Source organism: Lycorma delicatula, chromosome 4 (assembly GCF_047948215.1).
Source record: "Lycorma delicatula isolate Av1 chromosome 4, ASM4794821v1, whole genome shotgun sequence".
Classification (NCBI taxonomy): Eukaryota; Metazoa; Arthropoda; class Insecta; order Hemiptera; family Fulgoridae; genus Lycorma; species Lycorma delicatula.
This window is the reverse complement of record NC_134458.1, coordinates 37714410-37734371: the sequence shown is the minus strand read 5'-3', so window position 1 is coordinate 37734371 and position 19962 is coordinate 37714410. Positions and strand designations below refer to the sequence as shown.

Genomic DNA, 19962 nt, shown 5'->3' with positions numbered 1-19962 from the left:
ACTCTTCTTTAGTATTAACTTTTTGTTGTTATACTATCGTTTCCATACGGCTTCAAATGAGTAGATCTAGTGGCATTAAGTCAGATGATCAAGGTGGCCAGATTAGTCTACCCCAATAAAAGTACAATATGGTACTTTTCCGTCATACACCCAGATTTTCACGAATTTCACTTATTAAAAAAAAAAAAAAAAATTGTGAAAAATAACTCAGTATGAACAAATTTATTACATTTTTTGTTAATTTTATTGTAGGTAAATTATTATTTAAAAGGTAAGTTATTTATTACTGTATTCTTTAATAATAATGAAATAATCAATTATAAATGAATTATATTTCAAATTATCTTCCTTTTTATATCTGTCCTTTATATTATTCTATACATGATGTAACCTTTCAGTTTCATTGATTTTCTAGTTATAATCCACGATAAATATTCTGGTTAATATATTTGAACCGTATAATTTGTGTGCGACAATATAAACGCGATTAATTTTCTGCAACAGTACGGAATATTGTGCGACATAAAAGAAGTGAACGCGAATATGACATTGTCCGGTTGTTAAAAAACAGGGACGCTGGAGATTAACAAGTGCAAATGATGCCTTGGCGTAGATTTTTCGTGATTGCAAGGATCCCGTTTAGCATATGCGATACTGTTGAACTTTATTTACTCGGTGACATTTGAGAAGATGACCGCATTTACGTTTTGCGAACTAGAATTCGGTCTAAATTGCGAACTAAATTCGATCACCAGAATAACAGGGTCGACTGATGTAATTATTTACGAATATTTTGCGTACCAAAATTGCTGAACGATACTGTATTTAATGGTGATGGAAAACTGATGAGCCAAATTGTTTACGGATGGACATTAATAAGTCCCTAATTGCAAAACGAAAATCTAATATAGACAGATTGGCTCGACAGCCGTGGGTTTTAAAAGCATATACTTCGAAAGACAATTTTCCTGCTTGTTGTTCCCGATTGAACACAGGAGATATTGCTCCAGGATCAATAATAATACACAATAGATGGCAGTCATATAATGGCAGCTGCTCGGTACTAGCTTTTGACGGACAATTTCTCTGAAACTTTCATTGTACTCGTTTATGGGGTACACACTCTAAATATCGAGTGGTTATGGTTGTCATCGAACTAACAAAAAAAAAAAATTACGGACTGTTACTGCAATGTTAAGACAGCTCATCACGTGACTTTTTCTGACGGTGGAAACTATAAAAAGACACTGACCCTTTTGATACGATATTATAAGATATCACCGCTTTCTTGCTTTCAAAATAGTTAAATTACTTCATTAGAAAAGTTTGTTAGACAAATGAATAAGCGCGCAATTTTCTGTAAATAAAACATTACAGTAAAAGGTCATGTAGTGGGAGGTGTACAACGGAAAAGTCCCACATATATACATATAATCGAGCTCTGTCTTTTATGCGGCGACATTTAACTATTCCTTATTGACAAATGTTACATTTTGATTGTGTATGATGCTCTTTCAACTCTAACTTAAGACGAAGTTAAATTTGAAGGAGCTTTTTGTAAAGTATTCCGTTTGTAGTGCACTATGTGGATATGAAATACGATCACTGTGGAAAAGGGAAAAGAAAGCCTGAATGCATTTAAAATATGGGCATGAAGAAAATCTGTTAAAGTTAAGAGGTCAGACAAAACGAAAAATGAAAACGTAATGAGGCGAGTGAATGAGAATAGAAGCTTAATGAAATAAAATATATAGGAATGCCTAACTGCTGGGAAATATGAAAGGAGACCGATTGATCAAAATACTGCTAGAATGATTAGTAGAAGGCGCAAAAAAGAGTGAAAGAAAGCGGTAAAAAAATATACAACTACAAGGAAATGGGAGCTATCAGAGACTCAGATTTTAGATTTAAGTAGAAGAGAATGAAAACTGACACTGCGCAAGGGGACGTAACATAGAACAGGTAACCGAATGATTAAAAATGGAATTTAAACATTTTACTTATAAAAAGTATACAGACACAATAATAATAACATATTATTTAATGTGTATCATTAAATTTAATGATACACAATAATAACAACATATTATTGTGTATCATTAAATTTAGTTATTTCATAAGTATTTATGCTAAATTAGGAAATAACTAATTAGTTTCATATTATTATCAATTAATTTTTTTAAAATAATAAAATATAGATTCGTGGTTGTTTTCTAGTTGGCGAGAGAAAGTTTTGTATTTAAAATTTATTTATTTTCTTATTTATTGGGACTAGTAAGTGAAAGACGGTCCACCTAAATAAAGAAATTTAATTAAAAACGGTTCGTATTAAACATCCGTTTCATTATTAACGAATTTAATGCCAGTTGAAGAAAATACCATTCATATTTTGTAAAACCGTTCTAAGAACTTAAAATTCTAGTTTAAGAGAACGCTACATTTAATTAAAAATTTGTAACTATATATATATATATATATATATGAGAATTGTTTGAAATGAGAAGACTGGACGCGCGTTGGAGGTTCACCGTAATATAGAAATTTTAATTGAATATTGACTCTACGGACAGTGAAGGAATGGAATACCGATTGACAACTGAACAAAAACCGTGTGCTTTATGAATACAATACTATGACAAGACATTATATGCGATAAGCTTATATGATATTTTCCTTTCGTGTTCATTTATGGCTGGATAAGTCATCTATTTCTAAATTAATGTTTTTTTTTTTTAAAACCCAATCATTTGATAATTTATTTTAATCTCCACTTAATCCACTTTGCTACAGGAATTTTTTTAATTTTTAAAATATATCTTCAAATACTAAACTTTCCAAGGTTATCTTGGTTATCAGTACAAAAAAATTGTTAATGATGTATGAAGATATAATTAAAATTTACTGCAACAATTTTTAATTTTATAAACAGAAACCTCCTTTATTAAGTTAAATATACGAAAAAATATTTGTTAGAACTTTCGAAGTTCTTGGTTAAATTTTAGCAGATTTTTTTTTGATTCAATTTTGTAGAATAGATTTTTAAAATGAAAAAAGTGCAGCATACTGTGATGAAAAAACTGAAAGCAAGTAATTAAAATTATAAGATATGCTATTTATTTTTACTTTATTTTTATATTGCCTAAATAAGAATAATATCCAGAAATTCAAATTCATTTTAGGCTTGGCAAATAGATTTTAATTATTCAAATATAATTAATCAATTATACAAAACGGGAGAGAAATTATTTCACCTACTAAAGGACGTCATCTAGTGGAGTTTCGGATTTTTCTGTACTAATTATTTTCGATATTCTTATCTAAAATTTAATTAATTCAATTTTCCTAATAGAAAAGCTACTGCACCAAAATTTCATGACTATAGATTTTATGTTTCATAAGATAAAGTAAAAGACATCAACACTTAAACACCCATTCACACATTAAATTTTTTTAATCAAAATTTTCATATTTTGGACTGAGACACAAAACAATATTGGTGGAAGACTGAAACTTGATATATATATTTTTTCTATTTTCTTTTAGCGGAATAGAATTTTCTTTAATATGTCAGATTTGTAGAGGGAAAAACATGAATTTTTATTTCAAAATAGCTTAAAATATTTTAAGGTTTCCTCGGTATCCCTATTGTAAATATCTCATTGCCAGTCCTACAACTGGATCGCCGTCTGACGTGGAGAAATCATGTCAAAAGAAAAAGGACGCAGCTTATTAAGTCCAGGGAAATGTAATGGCTGCTAGGCACGCGGGTCGCAACTACGATCGTATCATTATCTAACTACCAACTGCTGTACTCAGCGGTCCTGAAACCCATTTGGACTTACGGAATCCAAAAGCGAGAGTAACATCGAGTACAGCGATTCCACAAAAAACTAGTGAGAAATATAACAGAAACGCCGTGGTTTGAAAAAAAAAACACAGAAATACGTGATTATCTGGATTGCCAACAGTTCGAGAGGAGATACGGCGATTCAGTACAACATACAAAATGAGACGGAACAAACATGTGAACTGGCTCGCGGTTAACCTCCTGGATAACAGCGAGGACGTTAGGCGCCTTAAGTGACTGCACATATTAGATCTGTACGTTCTCAGAGATTTGCGGTGAATCACCTACCCTAGAGTATGTTTTGCATCATGAAAGTTTTTCATTTCGTTTCTCCACTTGCTTTTGATGGTTCTTTAATTTTTTCCACTGTTTCTTTACATGATTAGCTAATTTCTTTGTGTGATCGATAAAATTATTTTTTGGTGTTTTCTTTGCTTTTTATATTCTGAACTTTGGACTTTGATGAATATTCTTTAGACTCAGCTTTCTATGTACCTATTTGTGTTTATTATATATTTATGTATCCTATTAGATATGCATACATATACAGTTCTTTGAGAGATTTCAATATATACGTCATAATTTTTTATATTCAAATTAACTTATAGTTTCGGTAAATTGAAACCGATTGTAGATTAAACACTGCGGCAAAAAAAAAAGAATCTCTTTCCGATCCAAAACTCTTGTATTTAATTAATACATGTAAATTTCTTTCTACATTAAACCTCTTTCGGCTTGTGCAAGTCCGCATTTGATATTTTATTTACTTCCTCTATCCTGTGTAATCTTCCTACCTAAATAACAAAACGACTGCAACTACTAGTGTAATCTTTTGTATTATCCCGTTTACTTTCTCATATCTACGAGAAATATCCTTTTTGAGGTACTTCATAGCCTTTTATCCGTTCAATTTGAATTTCTCTACTTAACTTTATCTATACCGCATTGTTTAATCTAAGTAATTTATAATTTCAGATGAAACAAAAATATTGCATTAAGAAATCTTAAAATTTTAATTTCTTTTCACTTGAATTAACTTTTTGAAAAAATGATCTTTTAGTTCATTTATTGCTTCTTCCACATACAAATTTAAAATCAAAGTAACGAAGCTAGAGTTTATCTCATTACCTTTGTATTGCAGCTTGAATTTCCTAATTTTTAACTATAATTATAGTTACAGATTCTTGTTAACATCATAAATGTTTCTACTTTTCTATATAAAATCCATTTTTTTCATAAAATATTAAACGTCCCATTATCGATGTATCGATTATTATTATTATTAACATTTTTTTTTCTAACAAATTTCGATATGTACTTTTCATCTTTTTATTGTACAACCTTCTTTTAGTTATTGTGGTTAAACAACAATTTAAAAAAACTTTTAAAAATTATTTATTATAAAAAATTTATTATTCCTATTATAAAATAACACGGTATGACAATCTGCAGTAAAAATTAATGATGCGATTACAAAATCACGCATGATGAACGTATTCTAACACATTTAGGAAAAGATTGACAATAGGTAATGCAGTAAACGTCTAATGAATGGTCGGTTTATAAACGCTTAGGCTTATTTGATCCTTCCATTAGATAGTTAACAAGTTGCAACTGTTAATCTGAGTTATTAGTTTTAGTAACAGCTTTACACTAGAACATCTGATCCATATTAATTATTGAGTTTTGGACACTATACAATCTAGTATACGATATGCGGGCGAGTGCGACCCAGAGGTCTGCGATAATGTACGTTAGTTAAATATTTATAACCTGATTCATTAATACATGAAAACTTATGTAATCAAATTCTTAACGACTGAAGTGACCTTTTATCTTTTGACGCAATCGTAACTTTTACGGTGAAAACACGTTACGTATTTATTCTTTTAACGAAGTAAAACAGTGACTTGTTTCGAATAAATAAGCTCAATCGGAAAATAAACACTTTTCAATTATTACACAAGTTTTTAAATAATATTGAGACTTAACAAAATACAGCGCAAGAAATTATAGCACAATAAAATACGATATGTTTTCTCTACTCCTTAAAAAGAATATAAAGAAAGAAATATCTACTATAAATCTACAACAATTTATACAGCATTAAAAAAAGGAGACAAGTTTTTGAAAATTGTTGTACTCTTTGATGGTATTTAGAGGACCAGCTCTAAATTGAAGTTTTTATTCATAAAAAAAAAAAACAAATATACAGCGGAAACATAACGATTTTTCTCCGTGAAAAATAGAATGCACTTCTTCAGTAATCAAAATTCAACTACTGAATGAAAAACGAAATTTGGAATATGCAACAGATGAAGAGTAAACCGAGACAGTTTGTTTTTTTTAAATTGTGCTTGATCCATCCTGTTCAGATCGTGTCAAGCTAGTAAAATATTGTCGCGTGTTCGCGGCTCGATCACGATATTGAGAAATTGACAACTGAAAATGTTTATATAATTGCAATTTATTAGTTAAAGAACATAAGTAAAACAAGAGTAGATGTCCAATCAGTCTGTAATGGCGTCACTGAGATTAGAATTAAGAAACGCCTAAAAAGAAGAATAACATGCATTACAATCGATGGATAATGCAGGACGAGTAATTATAACTACGAAAAAATTTTTTAATTGTTTTTTATTGAAAAAAGTCATGATTTGATAGCATGAATTTTTTTTTAAATTACTGAAACAATCTTTTAGGTTTTATATAGAAATTATCTTTTTACTATTAAATTCAATACTTATTCGCTAGATAAATGACATCGAGAGTCTTGTATCTCATATTTCGAATAAATTCCTAACCTTCAAAATTAACAAATAATATATCCGGAATTCAAAATTGCAAAACAATACTGCCAATCAACAGGTACGGAAGAGACAACTTATCTTCCCAACAGCGTTGACGATGTCAGATATAATTGGAAAAATTTATTTTATACGTATTATCTTTATTTTATAAAAGCTGTTATCAAATCTTACGATATTAACTTTTTTGAATTATAAATAATCATTTAAAAAACGAACGAAAAAATTTATGAAAAGAAAATGGATATAAAAGTGAACCGTTTATCTTTCATTGGGTTTAAATTTCCTGAAATTTAATATTTATTAAAAAGCCAACTGAATGTTGAAAATCTATTACTGCATTATATAGTTCAATATTTTATACTTACATTTACTATAAAAATAGAAACGTAGGAAATAAATCCATAAATCTCGTTCAGATACCGAAATATTAATGACAGATGGCATCACAAGCTCTTGACTTAGGCATCAGATAATAATCTAAGATTAATCCACTCTCTTTCTCTTTCAACCAACTCTCCATAGTTTCGTTCTAATTAGCTTCACGTTTTTCTTGTGGTTTTTTAAAACATCAATGAAGTGAGAAATTAAGAGACGAGGGCTATATCATAGAACATGCCAGTCGGTCTCAGATATGGCAGCAATGTTTCCGATATAAGTTTGCATAACTCTAAAAATGAAATGGAATATAATGTTTTTCCTTTTTAACTTTTCATCATTTCCTATTTTGGAATGCGGATCAGTGGTAATTGCTTAAGAGCAGATAACCATAATCTTTTGAGATAAGAGTCTTATGATATTGTGGAATTTTTTGAGATCTGTCGCACCTCTATTTAATCGAGGACATGGGGAAAACTGCGTCCTGTTGTACCTGGAACAACCGTATAAATGCAGTTGTTTTACCTTGCAATTCCATTAACATAAGAAAGTTTTATAGATTTTGAGCTGGCTATTCGTCCTAGATATATCTTCTACAATAAAAATATAAGATTTAAGTCTTCCTGAAGACCGTTATCCATATATCGTGCTTGTCTTCCCGTATTTGTCAGTTATGGTATCCGAATTGCTTTAATCTCGATGGACCGAGTCGATTGTTTGGTTTTTTTATAGATTATCATTTCAATAACTCATAACTACTTTACATAACGTTAATGAAACACCTAGATTATTATGACAAAGCTTTATTGAAAAAAATTGATAAACTGAAAGAAACATAGAAGTAAAATAAAATAACCGAAAGACAGGTGGATATCAGTTTAGAAGTTTAGTCCAAAACTAAAACAAACTTTCTTCAAGTCTTATTTAAAAATATTTTGAATCAGCATGAAAATTTTTCTGGAGATACTAACTCGCCGTGGCGGACTCCGGTATGTGTCCGTAATGCGGATTATTGGACGATGCTTATCGTGTGATATATGAATGCGCGAGACATGACATAATGCGCACGGAGACCGTTTTTTGGTTTGATATTATCGGGTAGACACTTTATCTCCGTGTTAATTGGAAAAGCCGGGCCGAATGGAGATGATCGAGAAAGTTTTTTCACATATTTGGTGAAACAAAGAATCGCTGAAGGGGCGATTGAAGGTAACATTAAAAAACCTTCCGCTTTGACTTTCCTTTGTTGTGTTTATGTTTGGTTTTATTGTTATTTTGTTTTATGGTTTGCTGAAGTGTTAATGTTTTTGTTTCTGTTTGGTTACAGATTTGTTTGTTGGTTTTTCATTAATTATATTTTATGCTACTGTTATGTTACATTACTTATTGTTATTGTCATGTTAATGTTTTTGTGTTGCGTTTTATGATTCATTGTGTGTCGAACTCATTTTTACCGTTCGGGTAGATAGATTTTAGTTCCTTCGTTCTTAGAAAGTCATTAAATCTTGTTTGAGACTTGGCTAAATGCGATTTTTTTGGAGTTTATGTTAGTAGTACACCGATGTAAATGTCGTTTGTGGCATTCGCATCGGTGACATCCTGAGTGATGTTTGACTGAAAGATGTCATTGCTGAGTTACTGCAGATGACCTTCGGTAAAGCCCTTATGGGCTTTACCGAAGGGTGGTTGGGTAAGAAGGGGTGGCGACCGAAACCATCACATGGAGGTCTTCCCTATGAGATGAGGATATAGAAGATACTTTAGTAAATGAACTATTCATCCGGTAGGTTAGCTTTACCACCTCTGTAAAAACGTACCCTAATATAAGTTTTCAAAGAACTATAAAATTAAATTTATTCGCGATTAATTTGCTTCTGTAAATTTTGGTATCTTATTCGTTACTTTATAATTATTCTTTTACAAAATGGTGAAGTACAACCTTCATGAAATAAAAAAATATACAGAATCCAAAAATGAAACAAAAAATATAAAAAATTAAATTACAATTTTATTGTATCTTCTGACGTTAATTAACTGTTACGGCTAGATCTTCTACGTTGTAATATTGAAATGTTCTTTCATTTATCTCTCTAAACAGATTTTACAAATAAATGGTTCGCAAACTTTCAGTATGCAAATACTACAGTTAAAAGTATTGTACTTTGTGACAGAAAGGACTAGTGCGTGCTATTGGCAAGTACGAAGTAGCGATGTACGAGAAAGCATCGTACGTTTTTCTTGCTGTTGCTGTCATTTGTAAACGTCACCTAGTCCCAAGAGGTTCCTGACACAGTAACCCCCTTCTCTATCTTCTTTGCATGTCAGAAAATAACGGGAAAATAAGAAATAAAGAAATAAACAAAAACATAACTTGTTCGTACAACATTTCCATTACACTTTCTTCCTATGAAACTGAATTCACGACTCTGTATGCAAGATTAAAACAAAGAGAGAATGATATATAATATTAAAAACAAAAATGATAAAAGAAGGACCGTCTTAAGATTTCTTTAAAGCCTTATTACATAATGGAAAATATTACCGCTTTTAGTATACCGCGTTTTAAAAAGAAACTAACTCTTTAGTACTAAGAAAGTAAGCGACGGGCTGAGTTATAAAGAATTCGTCTTTGTAAGCAAATATTCAGCAAGTGTAGCCGAACACAAATATTAATTTTTCTTCTCCAGTAGGTAAATCAGCACACATCAAAGGACTCGATCAACTGCTTTTTCTTTGTTCGTTCCTATGTGCATACTTGCGATAATGTTTTTCAGACAGTTGTGTTTGAGAATTGTGCATGGTTATAATTTACTGTGCAATGTATTTTATTATTTCGTACTCGTTTTAATATTCTATATCGATTATTGTTACTGTGCACAACCGGAATTTTCAATTTTTATACGTAGCCAACTTGTATGTTATTACGGTAGGTAGTATCAAATTGTTTATATTTATAGGGCAATCAAGTTGAATCTTACATTTGGACGCAACATACCAAAAATAGAAAAATAAATAAATAGCCGATGCTTGTCAAAGACTTTGTCACGCTTTGAATTTCAACTGTAAGCTTAACGATCTGAAGAAAAATTAACACATTTCAGTAGCACCATTTAGAATATTTCTCTCAGCCAGAATGAATCTTTGAAAAAATTTTCAGAATTTTTTTGTCGATTGCAGATATTCAGTTCAGGTGTGTGTGCGCGCTCGCGCGTTTGGATAGATGCTATAAATAAGCACTCGCACAAGAAATTTCACCAATAAAATATTCGTTCCGGAGAAATATTCTAAAGGTAAATTCCCGTGTATATGGAACTTTCTTTTCCTTTTCAAATGCGAATATAGTAAACAAATAACGTTTGTGTCTATACATTTAACCAGCAAAAATTCAGTTTTTGTTTGATGTTTATTGAGTCGGGTGCGTTCCATGTGTTGTTTTTATCAAATTTACTATCCCAGTAAACCTCACAATATTTAAGAGCTTATGGTATGTTTCCTATGTAATTTTATATTTTCTTACTGTTTAAGAGTGGACGCAAACTTGTTTTTATCTTTCAATAAGATAATCTGTTACGATCGATTCAGAATTCATAGTGTTATTTATATCTTAAATTAAATATGAAATATATTTAATCATAGATCTGCATACTCATTATTGTTGCAACCGATGTAATTTAATTAATTTAGTAATATTTGTTTTATTATAATTGGTGGGTATGTTCGGTATTTTATTCGATCATTAAGAAAATCATACAGTACAGTAATTACATCGGTTAGACAATCAATATGTTTTTTTTTATATTTTTTTTAATATTCTGTATAAAATAATATCTGTATGTTGTTCTTGGTGTATCTTTTTTGTAGGGAAGAAAGTCATGGTTTTTGAGAAAATATTTCTGGAACTTGAGATCACATGAATTTAAAACGATAACTGAACGTGTTTTGTAAAAATAAAGACAAAAAGAAATTTCAACTTTGATGGCTTTTTCTTGAAACAATAAACTTGGCTGTAGAATATATTATAAATATAAGGCAACTAACTGATATAGGAATATTTATTACGACAATTTGAATTAAAACGTCAGCCGGTTTTCTGCCAATAACTAATTTATGTGTGATCCTGATTATAAAACGATAAACACAAACTCTGCTGAGGGCTGAACATTGATAGATCGTCAATATTGTAATTAAAATTTTACGCTATCACAAATTTATATTTGAATGTTTTTTGACGGTAAAGTATGACACAAAACTTAGCTAGCAACTTACGTTGTTCACACCATGGAATGATCTTTTGAATTTTGTTTACAGTTCTTTTTTTAAAAAAAGTGTTAATTTGCGTATTTTCAAGTCTTCAAACCCATTATTTTCAGGTTTTCAGGTTTTTTTAATTAATAGCTGCAATGAAATATATTAACTTAAATTACGAAATTCATTACATTAATGAGAAGTTCCCGAAGAGAATTTAACACAAAATCTAAAATCCTGTGGTAGAAGCAACGGGTTAAAAATGAACTTAAGTAGCTTTTGGTTATATAAATTATACAAGCCGTTGCTCAGATCGTGATTAAATTTCAGATACGTATTTCTAGATAATTTGTCTCGGCGGGGTTTGTGATTTATGGTTAAAAAGTTGTCAAAAAATAATTAACAATGATTTCAATATAAAAAAAGACGCCTTTGGCCTGACCGTCTTGTTCCAATATAATACTCAACACCGTAATACCGATGGCATGGATAAAAAGAATCTGCTGTGACGAAAATTATCAAAGTAATTTATCTAAATTAATTTATCACAGTTTTTTTCTTTTTCAATGTAGACCATTATTTTACAATAGATGGAGGAAGCAACGGGACGTTGCTTGAACCGGGATCAACTTTGTTCTCCAAACAGTTTAATCCACCCGTTCTTTTTACAAATTTTAATTAGATTGATGTACACTGATACCAAGTAATTAATTGGGAAAGAGATCTTTTTTTAATAAAACTAGAAAAAACCAATCGATGCGAATTCTGTACATACATTATATTTAAAGAAAATAATAATGAAACAGAAATATACAATAAAAAAAATAAAATAAAATAAAAATGAAAAGGTTTTTTATAATTAATATAATAACGTTTGATCGAGTCAATTAAAAGACTTGCACACTCCAATTTAAGGTAAAATACCTTTGAAAAGGGTCAAAATATTTTACAATTTTATACTGATAAAGATTTTAATAATTTTTTTAGCAGTTATGAAGTAACCTTTCATTGAAATTAACAAGAAACGAATTTTCAATATATCAAAACAAAAATTAAAGTAACAAACTTAAGAACAATTTTGGATATTGGACACGCGTGTACAGGTCGTTTCCGATAACTTAAGTATATACAAATTGCATCCTGGCAGAAAAATATATAGTTATTAAAATTTATTTAACAATTTTATTACTTATTACTACTTCATTCTTTTTTGTCTCCGTTTAATAATTTCACGCTCACTAATTTTTCAAAACGGATTTGTTATTTAAATTTGAAAATTTTAGAAACAGAGACGTTAACAAAAATGTATACATCTATTTTAACATAAATACACTTAATTCAATAGTTGGTAAATGGGAAAGATATTGTAAGTAAATAAAACACGCAAGAAAAACGTAAATAACGAAATGTTTTACTTTAATGACTAAGATCGAAAAACTAAAAGAGAAAAAGAAATGTGTCACACACACGCACACGCACACACACACATGCGCGTAATAATAAAATATCTAATTTGATATTTTATTATTTTTTTAGATTTAATGACAAAATATCTAATTTAAAAAAATATGTATTTTGACAGGTGTCAAAGGTGCGATAAAAGTATAAAAATCCAAAAGAATTTCTCATCGATGTTTAATCTATCCATCCATCCATCTACTTTATGAATAAATAATTCTATTTAATATTTTCTTTTTAAAGTAGCCTTGTGAATATATTTTATATTTTTTCACATATGAGAGTTTCTTACGTTTACAGAGATAACAGGACTGAAGAAAAACTAAAACTTATATCTTACTAAAAGTCGAGTTTTCAAAAGACTCACGAAGTTAAAGCGAGTTTAATATGAGATAAGAATAAAGCTTAATTGTAAAATACTGCGAATTATATTCGCAATCATAGGAAAGTAAATACGATTTCCAATTTTTTCGATTCTGCCCCCTTCACGAAGTTAACATTTTTAATTCACAAATCTTATCAAACCTCTTCGAGTAACACCATCAAAAATAAGTCAACGTGTATATTAACATTATTAAGTCGGAAAAAAACTGAAATACAATTAATACCAAAAAGAATCAACAAAATACGAAAGATCTGGAAGAAAATTTTATAATTATATAAAGATTGCCAAATTTCCGTATCACTTTTAATTCCATACACCAAACTGTTTGATACTCTTTTTCAAATTAGAACATTCTAGTTCATAAGGCATGAATTTGAATCCGAATCTATTTTGTTTTGAGCGGTAAAAAAATATTAAATCCATTTTCAGTGGAAAATTTATCACCATTTCCTGAAATTCATTTTGCCAAATTTTTTACCGAACTTTATTTTTTACTCCTAAAAAAAAATACAAATATACAGCGGCAACATAACGATTTTCCCGTGAAAAATAGAAAGCATTTCTTCAGTAATCAAAATTCAACTGTTGAATGAAAAAACGAAATTTGGAATCTACAACAAATGAAGAGTAAGCTGAGACAGTTTGTTTTTTAAAAATTATGCTTGATCCATCCTGTTCAGATCGTGTCAAGCTAGTAAAATATTGTCGCGTGTTCGGGACTCGTGTTCAACGTTTCGATCCAACTGTATCTTCTGTTCATGTTGTACATGATCATATATCACGTATTTCGATTTTTAATGTTTACACTTTCTTTTAGCCTACTCTTGTTTTTTTGTTCTAATACGAGTAGAAATTGAAACCGATCATTAATTTAATTAAATTAAATTACGTTCAGTTTGAACCACTTAAGTGCGGGAATACTGTATATGAAATGAATTTTTATACTCTGAAAGAGTATTTTTCACGACAATGTTTTTGTTATATTTTTACTTTTTTTGTTATATTTTGCATTTTAAAAGGGTTTAAATGCAAAATGTAATTTATATCTTTCTACACCGCTATGAAAACTAATAAATTATCATTTAATTAAAAAAAAAAATGAAACAAATGAATTTGCTTTTTACTTTCCTGGGTGCATTATGAAAATTCTTTTTTATTTGTTTTAGGAGAAAATTATAAATCCAAAATAGATTCAGATAATATTTTATTAAAAATTATTAGGTTCTTAGAAGTAGATGAAAGTAAAATCGGCAGTGATGTGTTTTGATCGTACATTAGCATTTTCATAACGTTGAGGAATTTTTTGGTGTAGAGACAGAATAAAGTTTTTTAAATATTTTTACATTAAATGTGATTCTACACATCTATCAGTCAGTCGTTTTGTACAAGTTGTAGAAATAATCTCGCTATGTTCCCCATAATAATGAAATTTATAAATTATATATAAACATTTTAAACAGTACAATTAAATTTATACGAAAGTTTGTTTATTATCAGGTTTGACGTTTGTACTTTACAGATCGATGAATTTACATCAACCGTATTAGAAATTTAAACGTAACCGCTTTTTCATTTGTATTAGTAAAATATTATTCTGTAATCGTTTTAAACTTTCATTTTCCTTTTATTGATATAACAAACGGAATTGACAGATGTAAATTTTGAAACGTAATCTATAAAATCTGATGAACAAAATATTTACAAAACATTTAATCCTAAATTCGAGTCCTGCAAACTGTTTGAGTTTACTTAGTTATAAGGTTTGTATAAATAAAAATAATAATCAGAAAGAATAAAGTCTGTGAACATTTGAAGGTTTATGTATTTATTTGTATTTGTCTTTAGTATTGTACGAATATTTTTATTTGCTCTGTATTTTATTGTATGTATACGAGTATATATATATATTTCTTATTTAGAGTAATTTATGCTATATGTGTTATTGTATTTGGCGTTCATTGTACTTTTATTTGTATTTGTTCATAAATTGTAATATTTAAATGAAAAAGCAATAAAAAAAGTTGAGATAAAGTTTACCTAATAAGGAATAGGAATAGGCGGCAATTGGGTAAATACTGTAAAAAAGTATGGATTTATAGATTTCATATGATTAATGAGTTTAATATTATTAACATAGACTATACTTTTAGTTGTGTTAATTATAATTATTTTATTATTTATTTTTTCTGTTTATTTTTTATTTTTTGTTAATCCATCGTAATTATTAATTTTCTTTGTTTTTGTTCTTTATTTTGTATTTTTCTTTTTGTTAATTCTGAGGTTCAATAACTACTAGAGACTACGAATATTGTCTGTATAAAATAATGATTTTGAGTTATAAAGTGTATTGCAAATATTAAAAGCGTTCAAGAGAGACAAATATTGTTATTATTATTACAATATCCCCCTCCACGTGTAGTTAGTTGCTACCACACGGGAACTGGCGATCCCCGAGTCCTGAGTAAGTAGTCCGTGTTAACTGATAGGGTGTATTTCCAACTGCAAAACGTCTCAGGTAGTAGGCTATACAATGTTCATACCATAGCTGAAGCCTCAATTACGATGTTTGCAATCTTTCTTCATCTGCGAATGTGGTCGTCAATGAGAGTTCCGATCACGACTGACCTCCATTTTGGTCAACCATCGGAGCTTCATATTAGAATGGGCGCGTGGGGTAGGAATCTCTTTTTCTATTCCCCCCCCCCCCAAACTTATACTTCTAGGAAGAACGACAATAACCTTTCGTCTCGGCCAATATCTCACCTACTGAATCGGATACGGAAGGGGACGATACTGCATCGGCGATTTCTGATGCAGATAGCCGGCAAGATCCGGCTAAAAAGAAGAAACGCTAACCGAAGGGAAACCCTAGAATACAGCTTACACTTTGTCAAGATCGTTGACTCTTTAGCCGGAATTATGAATATCTATAACCAAAAACAAGTCGATTTTGGAGTGGAAAACCTATGGATGTTTGTAAAACATCTTTGAGCTCCGATGATTGATATATTATGTGGACCCCACATTCTATACGAAGTAATATATGGATGAGGTATATTTTTCGCCTGATTTTGCTAGTTTCTCCGGATCCGATCCCTAAAACGATAAGGTTGCTTTACATTTATCTTGTAAATATAGAACGGGGATGGTAGAACAATCAGCGGAAAACCGGAGTTGCAAACAACTGGTGTTAATATAACATGTTAAACGGATTAATATAATGAAACAAAAACTTAAAGATTAGGTGCAGAAGTTTACAAATAGCTACACGATATTTATTATGCGAAGAAGGATGAGGAAAGTTGCCGCACAACTAACGTCTGGCAATGCTGGCCCGACGTAAATGTCACGTCATCATCTGATCGGAGGTCATCCATCTGTCTGGTTGGACGGACAATTTTTCTGTTGAATTAATGCTATTAAAAACTTTAAAAATAGAAATATAATACACGCTCTTCCAAACTGTTTATTCTAAAAGGAGGGCCACAAGCTCTGATTGAAAGTATACAACGAAAACTTTTATTAATATTCTGAACACGCGTAAAAATTCGTAACAAACTGAACAAATTAAATAAAAATATAATTTGGATGGATTAAATAGGTTGGGCGGCAGCCTTCTCCTAAATGGTGGTGGAACTGACTGAAATTAATTTAACTTTGCTTTAAACAATTAATAGTAGTTATCTGAATATAACGATCGATATCGTTCTCAGTTATTAAGAGTATTTGTTAAAAGAAAAATACCAGTAGTTGCAAATTTTATTCTAATTTTTAAAAATGTTTTTGTTAAGATACGGTCAAACATCTTGTATTAACTTTATTCTCTTAATTATCATAATTAGTACTGACTAAAATGTAAGTTTCTTTCGTAAAAGTTATCTGTTGGAAATCATAGAACCGATCATTTAATCATAACGATGATTTCAACAACTAAAGTCGTGTAAAATCAGGTTAAAAGAATTCTTGCTAAATTATTTATTTTTTATTCTTTAAGTAATTTCATGGGAAAAAATGATAAAAAGTGCTGACAGAAATTAGCGGTGTAAAAGTCAACCGATTAGCTATTCATCAGCGAGTTAAATGACCTGATGACCTGACTTGGCAACTGGTGTTACTGTATGCGGCAACGAAGATTATGGAGCACGTATCCACTGGGCATTGATGTGGCAGCACAGAAAAAATTATGCGTTTTCTCTCTATTAACAATTTATCTGAATCACCAGGGATAAAAAGGAATAACATTTCTACAGTTGTACGAACATGCCGAGTACTTTTAAAAATTATACGAAAAAACAAAGGTTTACGTGGATTATTCCATTTTTTAAATTTGATTTAATCTGTAAAAGAATGGTTCTTTTTTTTGTTGCAATTTGTAACATTCTTTGAGAAAAAAAATCAGATGACTGTAAAATGTGTTAATAACGTTTATTTTCAATGTGAAATTATTTACTTTAAAATTTCTCACACGTAAATATAATAAATAATATATATATATATATATATATATAAAAAATAATACAATTATCTGACTTACGTATTTTTAATTAGCACAGATCTGATATCGGTCTTCTGATCACTTACCTGAAAAGAAAAAAAAGAAATTAAAAATTTTATTTAAAATTTTCCATTTTAATATTTAAACTTAAAGTCGTGTTTACAGTTTAAGAGTTAAGCTTAAAGGATACCAACAATACAAAAAGTACCGAAAAATATTAATCACATCCGAAGTGCATATACTTCCCAAAATAGTTGTGGGCTATTGGAAAACCACTAAATTAGTTTAGTTATTTGAGGAATTACAAGTAGGGGACCATTAATCACAGAGACTTTAAAAACTGACTCAACCTAATGGGAAAATGAGTAAGTTAAAATAGTCATTGAAAGTGGCCTCTATTATGTGACACCATAATGAATACGACGTTGCACGCTCTTAAACACATGTAAAGTTTGTTGAGGAATTGCAGCGACACATCGTTCAATTTCACTCTGCAATTCGGGAATGGTGTGAGGATGGGTTTTGCAAGTAACATCCTTAAGGTATCCTCATAAGAAAACGTCAGGTGGAGATAAATCAGGAAAAAGAGGGAGCCACAACCCTTTCTAAATCACTTGTCCATAAAAACACTGATCCAAGAAAGTCATACTGTTGTTGGCTGTGTGAGCCGTAGCTTTGTCTTGATGAAACCACGTATACTCTAGCTGGTCTGCAGGTATGCAGGTACAGTGTTTACAGAACATTGCACAATCTGTATGTAGCGCTCATTGTTATTAGATTCTTTCACTGCCGTGAAAGAATGTCATGAAGATTCGCCTACGTGAAATTCCACATCAAACACCAACTTGTTGTCTGTGCGAAGGAGACGCGACCACCTAATGTGGATTCTCTGTTCACCAAATGCGCGAATCTGTGCATTCACGAATCCATCGAGGCGGAACCATGCCTCGTCAGGTTAGAAAATACCCGTTTTGGTACCTCGGCAAACGATCAAAACCAATCGTTATTAATTCTGTTTTTTCAAATATAAAAATGTTTTAATTATTATTTGTAAGGTAAAACATTTTCTTTAAGATTGCAGAGATGGTATTTAAAAAAATTTAATTTTGCAGTGATTTTTAGGAAGTAAATGTTAGTATATTTCGTAAACGCATGAAAATGACGCTATAAACAAATTGTGACAAAAAATTAATAAAAACAGATATTTTTTAGCCACTTCGTAGATTTATGTTAAAATTCGTCATTTATCAATAATTAACCTGGTTGATTTTGCAAATGTGTTGCTGTTTGTGAAAAAAACGTAGTTTTTAAAAAAATATCTAGTTTTTTTATCAATATTTTGTTTATTTTTAATATTATGAAAAAATAAATACCACCAGTAAAAACCTAAGACAATTTTGTATAAAAAAAAAGCACCCGAATCGTTTTTCTAAGAATAAAACTAAGAAATTATGGTTAAATTACTTATTTACCCACTTAATTTTACTGTATTCGAGAAAGTACCCAGTTTCCAAGCTAGTCTACCATAGCGCAATTTTGTTGTTTATTGTAAAATTCGCTAGCGCCCTTAATTTTCCTCCTAGAAAAAGTATCCGGTAGGTTTTTTAAACAGAATTTCCTCAGTTATATACAAGTTTTTAATTTTACATCTAATAAAAAAATAAAGCCGCTGTTGGCGATAACTAAAACGTTTTTCCTTAATTTGTTAAGAAACAATTTAGTTATTTACTCACGTCCACTAGGGCACATTTTTATTCTGCATACTTTTCCGAACCGATTCCAATAGTTTATTTTCTGTAGTGAATTTTTTCGACGTTAAAGACTTTTTGAGACTGTATTGACTGAGCTATAAAACGTATAACAACAGCTTTTAATAGGCTGCGTTTTACTATACCCTAAAGATATTATGAAATTACATTTGAGTGAATTTTCTTACCGAAAACTTGTTACTGTCAGCGTGCCCTGTGTTTTGTCGTTTAATATCAGTTCGGTGCAGTTTATTCTGACAAAATCGTAAATTTTATTGCATCAGTAATTTTAGGAAATATATTTTAGGTTATTTATTTAAATATTTTATTTGTTGTTTCTTCTAGTGACCGCTGGGTTAGATAATGATGCTCACGTCATATAAACAGCCTATTCTTTTATAAGTTTATTTTTTAAATGATTCTTTGTTATTTTCTTTTATTCCCTACAATATCTGCAATGCTGCTCTGAAGATGAAAGATCCCTGTTTTTAGTACACAAGAATAAAAAAATTCTATTTTGATTGTGTACTGACTTTTATATTTTTAGTTCTACACTACAAAAACATTTATATTTTTGTATCTTTAAATAGGATAAAATC

At 30.0% G+C, this 19962-nt stretch overlaps 1 protein-coding gene across 4 annotated transcripts in view; it reads right to left on the bottom strand.

The window, feature by feature from the left end:
* Positions 1 to 17701, bottom strand: part of LOC142323283 (uncharacterized) — a 309143-nt gene extending 291442 nt beyond the window's left edge. For all 4 annotated transcript variants that reach the window (XR_012756071.1, XR_012756070.1, XM_075362730.1 and 1 more), the window contains exon 1: positions 17655 to 17701. The gene's annotated coding sequence lies outside the window, so the exon portion shown is untranslated. The remainder of the gene's footprint in view (positions 1 to 17654) is intronic.
* Positions 17702 to 19962: the final 2261 nt, after the last annotated feature.